The following is a 9,665-nucleotide window of genomic DNA, read 5'->3' on the forward strand; positions in this document are numbered from 1 at the left end:
TCGCTCGCTTACTACCGCGGCCGAAAGATCGACCATCCCGGGAGCAACACCAGGGCGTGGTCTACAAAGTGTCATGTGCTGACTGTCCAGCGAGCTACATAGGCGAGAGTAAGTGCTTCCCGGAAAGAATGCGCCAACACAAAAACGACGTCAGAAAGATGGAAATACAACGCAGTGCCCTTGCAGAGCATTGCGAAAAGCACGACCACAAAATTGACTTCGAGGGCGCTTCCATCATAGAAACGGAAAGGAATCTGGGAAGGAGGCTCTTACTCGAGTCGTGGCACATCCAGAACACACCTGCGAATGTTAACCGGTCCCTCGGAACAATGCCTCCGATCTACGTGCACGGCCTCCGGAATGTGAGGAAAAGAGAAAGGCGGAGCCAAAAACAAGCTGCGACGAAGCCCCCCTGATCAGCACAGTCACCCCTGAAGAAGAGACCAAGCCGGTCTCGAAACGTCGGGTCTCCTCCAAGAATTTGTGGCTGGAGGTATTTCAAAATCCTCTTCTTACTCAAACTGATGTATGTGCGCGATTGTTACGGAGCTCATTGTTTCTTGGTACGTACACCTTAGAATCTGACATATAAGCTTAGAAGGTCGTGCACACTGGTTCAATAAATATTAACCCACGTTTAAATTTAACCGCAATATTGTTCCCGATGCGGCACACGCGCATGATAATCCGCACGATAAAATAGTTTTCCAAACAGCGCAGAAAGGAGACACCGAGAATAGTCCACACAGCACATGCGCTGACTTGCAACAGAGTTTTATTGTGCGAACGCGAAATTTGTAGTCAGAGAAAGAGACAAGGGAAGACACGTGGTAAACGTGATCAACGTTCGCGCATTAAAACCCCTGTTGCAAGTCAGCGCCTGTGTCGTGTGGACTATTCTCGGTGCTCCGTTTCTGCGCAGTTTGGAAAGCTATGGCTACTTAGCAAAAAGCTCGCTTAACCACCTTTTTTTGCCGTGCGATAAGATTGCACTGCATTCAAGCGGATCCATCATGTTCTTGTGTAGCAAAATTCTCGTACGTTGTTTATGTAAGTGCCACTTTGGGAATCAGTCAATGTGTTTGGTATGCAACACTTGCTGCACAACCAGATTGCTCTTTTATATCTGGCTCTTGAAAAATGAATTTTACGCAAAAGTCACAGCTACTATTCTTCGTGATAGAACATTAAATATATCCCATTTTATCTGCACCTGATTTTCATTACTCGACAGGCAACCAACGTTCCATCCTTGTCGTCTAGCTTGTCCGTACGTAACGTGTTTTTTTGTGCTGCAGCATTTCCTGACTGTTCAACTGAAACGTATGGTAGGTATCAATGCAACAATGGTTCTTTATTGGAGAGTTGGAAACACGCGGTCGCTGCACTGCTCCACAGCGATGTTTTAGGTAAGACCACAACCCTGAACAAGTGCGGGGAATAGAATCACAATAATGAACGTGTTTGCGAAGAACATCGCGCTCTGTGCGTCTTCAGCGTCGGTTCCTGCTTGCCTCATTTAAAATTCTGAGCGTTTTGGTGCTGACGCTTTTTAATTGTGTAAAATTGGCGACGCAAACAAGGACAATCGCGGCTCACGTAGCGGCATCTATAGCTCTGCGCCTGCCGCTACTGCTAAACCAACTGCCATTGAGGAGCCACTGACGTCATAGCGCTCTTGGGCTCTCTATTCGCGTCACAGTCATTATCTGTGACTTTTTTCCAGCGGGAAACATAAAACATACGATCGATCACTGTAACTATGGGTACATAATGAATTTTCAATCTTTCGTCATCACTCATAGCAGAAGACCATTTGAAACGCTGTGCACACAATGCACCCGACTTTGACTTAAAATGTGCAAGGAAATTCTGCCGACGTGCCAAATAACAGAAAACGTAGGGTGCGGTTGAAGCGGCTCACTTTAAACGGAAATATGTGCGCATTCGAGTGTTATTACAAGTGTATTGTCTGAGCTTGCACACATGTGTAGCAAGGGCAACGCCTGCTAAGTGATGACGTCGGTTTGTATACACACCATTGTATTGCTACCCGTTATTTTGTTTTTTTATACCCGGAACATGTGCATCAGACTACCTCGAAGCACGAAGGGATGACGTTGGTAGGTACATTTTTACTTGTGTTAAAGTAAAAAAAATTCTTTAGGATAATTTCAGTTAGTGCTTAAGTCCAGACTCAGTTAGATTATTCTGATTTCTTATAGTTTGGCTCACAGTAAATGGTTGGCAAGAATATAGCACTTACAAGGACCAGAAATGTTTCCTTATCACACATTTTCAGTGAATAGAATTGTTTCTGGGGTGCATCAGATTTCAACCCTCGAGCATGTGACGTGTGCGAAAATTGTGCGTGCGTCATTTCAGTGAATGGTAATAACTCGATTGTGTGGTGTCTCGCAAAATGCGTTTTGTTGTCAGCACAAGGGCAGCAGGATCTCGACTGGCGCTCATGATGAAACAGTATCTTGATCTTCAATTCCGCTATGGGTCTCCCTGTTTTGCAACCCGTATCTCTGAAGCATTTCACTAAAGCTTAGTAATAATATCTAGGGTTTAACGTCCGAAAACCACCATATCATTATGAGAGACGCCGTAGTGGAGGGCTCCGGAAATTTCCACCACGTAGGGTTCTTTAACGTGCACCTAAATCTAAGTACACCGGCCTCAAACATTTTCGTCTCCATCGAAAATGCAGCCGCCGCGGCCGGGATTCGATCCCGCGACGTTCGGGTCAGCAGTCGAGTGCCATAACCACTAGACCACCGTGGCGGGGCGATGATTAGAGTGAACTAATTGTTAGTGCAGTCTCACAGTTGGAATTCGCTACCGACAGAGCCGGAACATGAAACCCTACTTGGTGAATTGAGTAGATACGCAGAAAATATTTACTGCGCCCAAGCAAACCACACGATTGATTTTTTTAGAGTGCGACAGGCGGAGTGGTCCATCGGCGTGTAGATATCCGCAAGGTATGTGTTTATTTTCATCATCTACAATCCTTTCACTGGCAACAAGGCCATTAGTTTTTGAAAACAGATAATAAAGGAAACAATAGCTTACCCCATGTCATGCAGCCATTTTGATCTTTAACCTATATCTTTTTCAACCTTTAGGAAACTCCTGCAATGCATCAGCGGTCTTCCCGTCACTGTGACCAAGAGAAAAAGCCGCGAAAGAAAGTACATTTTGTTCATTTAATTCTAATCTAAGCAGACGGAAAACGACACCTAAGGTATTTTTGCGCAAGGTAAAGTAGCTCTTGCAGGAAATGAGATAGTGCTGCGTTGTCTCACGTGTTTCGCAAAACAAAAATTAGGCGAAGCTGCCAGACCAGCTCTGTGTAGATAAAATTTTAGATAAGGAGTCTGACAACGTAGCCTTTTGAGTGCGACTTCTATTGCTCGTAATTGACATAATTTGCAAGCTTCGCCTAATTGTTCTTTTTTTGCGGAATACGTGAGACAACGCAGCACTATCTCATTTCCTGCAATAGGTACTCTACCTTGCGCAAAAATACCTTAGGTGTCGTTTTTTTTGGCTGCTTAGATTACAATTAAATGAACACAATGTGCTTTCTTTCGGGGCTTTTTCTCTTGGCCACAGGGACGGGAAGATTGCTGATGCATTGCGGGAGTTTCTTAAAGGTTCAAAAAGATTTAGGTTATAAAATCTACCTTTCCAAGTTATGTAGATATAGATTTAGTTTAATCCTCATGAACCAGCCCCGCCTCCCTTCGTCCTCTTCCTCATTGTAGTCGTCTTCTTCACCTTCATCTTCACTACAAGAACACGCGCGCCCCTTTCTGCGGTGTGGATTTGAATAACTCTGAGGAGCCAGAAAACGACTACAGGCAAAGTGAAAGTAACAGAAAGAAAGGATAAATACAGACGGAGAAATTCTTGAAAAAAACGTCTTGGCGAGGCAACACTCGAACCCGCGCACCCGCGATCGGATGGCGAGCGTATTTACCGCTCGGCTACGCAGAGAGGCTGGCAGAATATAGCATAGCCTTGAATAGTAAAACGAGGTGGTGTGAAAGGAAAGTGAGAGCGAGGAGGTGGGGAGAGCGAATTCACAGAGAGATAGAGAAATCAAGAGGTAGGAAAACGAGAAAGAGAGAAAACGTTAGAGGGCGAGAGAACGTCTATAGATACAGAGAGATAAAGAAGGACATCGAAAAAGAAAGAGAAATGTAGACAGAAAGATTGGGAAGAAACAGACACAAAGATAGAAAGACCGTGAAATAAACAGATGTAGAAAAAGAGCTAGAGAGCTACAGATACAAGAAATGCCTCGTATTTAAAACGATCGAAAAAATCAGAGGCAGCTTTATAAGTGTGATAATCTGGGCAGGGGTAAAAAAGAAACAGAAAGTATGCTTAAAGACTAAACGAAAGCACGCATGGGAATACTCAGCGCTGTTTTGGCTACGCTGAGTGCAATGCTTACTATGATTATGTTTCCATTCCTCTGCGCTATAGACATATATTTTGATAACATTGCATTTTGACTTCGCATTCTACAGCCTGCCAATGCAACCCCTATGCAGCCATCGGAGTGAGATCTGGTAACAGGTACCGCTACCAGAGAGGCCGGTGTCTTCGAGGTGCCTATACTTTAAACTGTAACGGATTTCCATCAGCGGCGGCGTGTCATTCGACATGCATGCGTCAACTACTTTAGTCGCGCATGCCACTTCAACTTGCAGAAGTATGCCTTGCAATAAAGTATCAACGGCATGAATTCCGCGTCAGTCATTACTACTTGTGCTTTACGGGTGCCGAAATGTCTAGAGGTCTCGGTTAAAGCGCTTGCTGGAACCACCCAGCCACAAAAATTTCGAGTTTTCTACCTATATCAAGCAGATTACGCAGGACATGATTATGGGTACACATTACACGTTTGCTCATTATGCCACGTTTCCTTAGTTCATTAGAATATCAGAGGACCAAGCTAGTTGGTAGGCATTTTTGTTAGAAAGGCTAGGCGCGCAAACACGGACGTAAGATTGAAGTCAAGCCACCGGCAAAGCCGTTTGTCCTGTCTTGACTTTCTACTTGTGTCCGCTTATTTCCTTTATATTTGCCTTATATTGCACATGTTTGCTGCATGTTTCCCAAAAGACAATGCACTGGCTTACATGTGAAACGTGCCTTAACTATCTAGTTTATGGTTGATGTTGCCACACATACAACAAATTCTAAACAAAATCCTGAAATAGAACTTTATATCGCAATGCTGCATGCGGCGAAATCGCTTTCAGCGCGGGAAAAGAGTGGAATACCTGTAAATCTTATATTAACACTCTCCATCACAAACATCGCAGGATATGTGCTGTGCCAGCATGAATAACAACTAAAACAGTGCCCTAGGCGCCGTTGTGAGTAGGAAACTTTTGAAATTTAAAATATGACAGAGATATATGTATTGGGGCGAAGCGTTGAAACTCTGTAATGGGTCGTCCTCTCGAGCGCCTTCTAGATTGTCGTCCTCTTCGGCTCTTCTCTGAGAGTACGCTCTTCATGCTGAGAGTCTGCGCTCTGTTTGGACTGTCGCCGTAGTGCATCGGGGTCAAGGGCAGCCAATAAACACCTTTACAATTTGGCGGAGAGTGCTACGCCGTCAAACCAGCTTCGTCCCCGTTCGATGCCCCTGGCGCTTCAATCCCTTACCGTTTCATCTACCATGCATCAAGACGCCGCCAAGCAAACGCCTCCCCCTGCAACGACAGCATGCCCCGGTGGCCCCCGCATCCGCGACCATCCTGTCTTCACCTGCTCGGATGGCACCGACGTTGAGGATTGGCTCACGATTTAGGAGCATGTGGGTGTACCCAATAAATGGGACCAGGCAGGCAAACTAAGCAACCTGGTTTTCTACCTCGCGGATGTGGCGGGCCTGTGGTGCGACATCCACGCAACCGATTTCCACACGTGGGCTGATTTCAAGACCGCCAGCAGCGACGTGTTTGGCCGCCTTGCCTTTTGTAAACCACAAAACGAACAGCGTTCACGTAAGTGGGTAAGTCCGGTAAGTCCTGGACTTGGGAAAGGAAGCTGACGCAACCATATCTGAGTCTCACAAGAGCCTTCACCACGCTGCTCGCCAAGAACCCTCGTGCTGTGGCACAGGTGATCACGCTCTGCCAAACCTGCGAGGAGCTGCGCTGGCAGCGGTTGCTGACCCGTGGACCTCCATCGCGCGACGCCGACCTCACTGAGTCGTCGGCCATTTCTGATCAGTCCACCTTGCTCGCCGAGGTCAAGTCATTCGTGCGCGAGGAAATTGCCCGCCAGTTCTCTCTACTGACTTTCCCTCACCCGCAGCATGTTGAACAGCCGTCGACCACACTCGCTTACGACGAGCTATTCAGCAGGAAATCGCGGAGGTCATTCCGGAATACCACCAGCCCCCTCCGGCGCCTGCGCCACTTAGTTACGCGCAAGTTGTAGCCAGTTCACCCCAAGCGATCCCTGTGGCTACCCCACTTACTTACGCTGAAGCCATAGCCAGACTTCAGGCCTTCGAGGCCAGTGTGCCGGCTGCGTAGGCCGACGTCATCCCTAGGCCACCACTGCAGCCCATCACGGGTCCTGAGCCATGGATGGGACCGACCCCGGCGAACCGATGGCACGCCCCATCTTTGCGTGCGGTTGCGCCGGTCACGACGCCCGCTATTGCGATCGCGTGCAGCCGCCTCGAGTCGGCTCAACCATCCCCAGCCAGTCAAGCCGCCCGTATTGCAATTCACCGACGATTATGTCACCGTCGTTTCGCCCAGCACCATCTCCCCGCCATTCACCGTTACCGCGACACTGCTCACTGTCCCCGACGCGGCCACGTCCGCTTCCACCCTACCAGGAAAACTAGTCGTCGCACTGCACGAGGCAAGGGCTGCGACGCTATAGTACTGTCAAAGCCCTCAGCGGAGCCCATCGAACGTGATAGACGTGTTTGTGGACGGTGTTCGCGCATCTGCCTTCATCAACAATGGAGCCGCCGTACACGTTATTGACGCAAAACTTAGCCGATTATTGCGGAAAGTGACGACTCCACTTTCCGGGCTCTCCCGCCATTGAGACAGCGCCCAAAGTATTCACCCTACAGCGGCGCGCACAGCCCGCGCCACAATTAAGCGTTCTCGGTACGTCGTTGCATCGATCAGAATTTCTGCATGCTCTCACGACCTCATCCTAGGTTGGGATTTCCTCTCCCCTCACGACGGGGTACCAGTCAAAATAGAGCTCTCACCATTCTCTGATTTGACGCCGGCACACAGTCCATCTGCTGCGAGCAAGGTACTCGTCATAGACCGCGCCAAATTGTCTGCAAACTCCTTAACGGTGGCGTCAGTCTTCTGCGCCAGCGTCTCAGACACCGATGCACTCCTCTTGCCATCTGACCGCGTTTGCACTAGGAAAGGCTTTCTGGTGCCTTTTGCGACCGTGCAAGCCACTCAGGGCAGCCCCTCTATTTTTTGTTATTAACCTGTGGGATGACGTGAGGCGTTCACTTTCCCACATATTTTATTGCTGCGTGCTCTCCGCTGTACAACCACAGCCGCTGTCGTTCTTGCGGGCGTCTTCTTCTCACGCGCTAGGCTGGAACGTGCGGAGCAGCTGAAGCGCAACTTCGTCGTCTTCTCTCGCGTTGACGGCTCGCCATAGGGCCCCCCTCTAGCGAGGTAGCCAGTGCACGAAGGAGCGATCCTTATGAGTAGCTGGTAGTTGCTACTGTTGCGAAGCGCGTTCGTCTGGTGTTGGAGGATGGCTTGTCGTCTGCGAGGACGGCGTCGGTGTCGAGAAAGGCCGGCTTAATGCGGTCAATGGAGACACTGTCCTCGCGTCCATTAAGCAGCAGGACAAAATGCTTGGGGCAACGCTTGATGACTCTAAAGGGTCCGTCGTTAGGCGGTTGTAGTGGTGGCCTGATAGCGTCGTGGCGTACGAAGACGTGTGTGCAATCCCGCAGAGCACGACTGAGAAACCTTGGGCGTGAGTGTTGACGTGGTGGGATAGGAGACACGTCTTTCATGGCGTTCCTGAGGCGACTGGCATAATCAGCAACGTCCATTGGTGGTACCGGAGACACGTCGAAAAACTGGCCAGGAAGCCTTAAGGTCGTGCCAAAAACGAGCTCAGCTGAGGAGCAAGAAGCGTCCGTGCGTATCGTGCTGCGAAGGGCGAGGAGGACGAGTGGCAGTCGCTCTGTCCAGGGTATCAACGATCGTGAGTCCATGAGCGAGGCTTTGAGTTGGCGGTGAAACCGCTCAACCATGCCATTCGACATAGGGTGGTAGGCTGTCGTCTTGATGTGGTTGACACCAAGCATGCGGGACAAAGTCCGGAAGAGCGCGGAGTCAAACTGACGACCTCGATCCGTTGTGATGGTCTTGGGAACTCCGTAGCGGCTTATCCACACGGTGATGAGTCCGTGGGCAACTGACTCTGCGGTGATGTTGTTGAGCGGTAGTGCCTCAGGCCACCGCCTGAACCGGTCTACGCACGTTAATATATACCGGCGGTTTTCCGATGGGGGCAAGGGGCCAACGAGGTCCAGGTGCACGTGACTAAACCGTGAGTCCGGAGGTGTGAAGGTACCCAGTGGGCTGACTGTGTGACGCTGGACTTTGGTTTGCTGGCTCTTGAGACAAGCACGTGTCCAGCGGCGGACGTCGGTGTTCATACGTGGCCATAGATATCGCGTTGAGATATCGCGCGTATGCCGGGGTGCGACAAGGAATGCAAGGCGTCAAAGACACTGCGGCGAAATGGCGCTGGAACGTACGGGCGAGGACAACAGGTAGACGTGTCACAAACGAGGGGAATCACGCAGCCTGGAAGTTGGACATCTTCGAACTTGAGGGAGTTCTCTTGGCGTCGGAGAACCTGAAGTTCGCTGTCCTCCTGTTGTGCAGTGGCCATGGCTGCAAAGTTGACAGGCGGGCGCTAATCCATCGTTGCGTTGATTTCTACGCGGGATAGTGCGTCAGCCACGGGGTTGTCTTTGCCACTGATGTGCCGGATATCGCTCGTGAACTCCGATAGGTAGGCAAGCTGGCGGATCTCACGTAGGGTGTGGGCAGAGTTGATAGCGGTCGAGGTAGACGTGAGCGGCTTGTGGTCGGTGACGATATGGAATTGCCGACCTTCGAGGACGTGACGAAAATGCTTGACCGCCAAATAGGCCGCGAGTAGTTCGCGACCGAACGTGCTGTAACGGGACTCGGTCTGTGAGAGTTTCCTACAGAAGAAAGCGACCGGCTGCCAAACTCCGTCGACCAACTGCTGCAGGACTGTTCCGATGGCGACGTCGGAGGCGTCCACGGTGAGTGACGTGATGGCGTCGCTCTTTGGATGCGCGAGGAGCGTTGCGTTAGCCAGAGTTCCTTGGTGGAACTGAAAGCTGTCTCAGCGTCGTCTGTCCAGGAGATGGAAGCGTTCGGCTTCGTTTTACCGGAGAGAAGTGCATGTAGTGGTTGCAAGATGGCCGCGCAGTGTGGAATAAACCGACGGTAATAGTTGGCAAGCCCGAGGAATTCACGCAGCTTCTTCGTAGTTGTTGGCCGTGGAAACTGCAATATAGCTTCCATGCGCGCCGTCGGTGGAGAGATCCCACGGGAATCCACGCGATGGCCAAGGAA

The 9,665-nt window shown here is 49.9% G+C and overlaps 1 long non-coding RNA gene across 1 annotated transcript; it reads left to right on the top strand.

The window, feature by feature from the left end:
* Nucleotides 1-1,898: 1,898 nt before the first annotated feature.
* Nucleotides 1,899-4,765, top strand: LOC119374294 (uncharacterized). Its single transcript, XR_005180131.2, has 3 exons — nt 1,899-2,123; nt 2,946-2,990; nt 4,548-4,765. It is a non-coding gene; the product is annotated as an uncharacterized LOC119374294 (long non-coding RNA).
* Nucleotides 4,766-9,665: the final 4,900 nt, after the last annotated feature.

Source organism: Rhipicephalus sanguineus, chromosome 11, assembly GCF_013339695.2.
Source record: "Rhipicephalus sanguineus isolate Rsan-2018 chromosome 11, BIME_Rsan_1.4, whole genome shotgun sequence".
NCBI classification, from domain to species: Eukaryota; Metazoa; Arthropoda; class Arachnida; order Ixodida; family Ixodidae; genus Rhipicephalus; species Rhipicephalus sanguineus.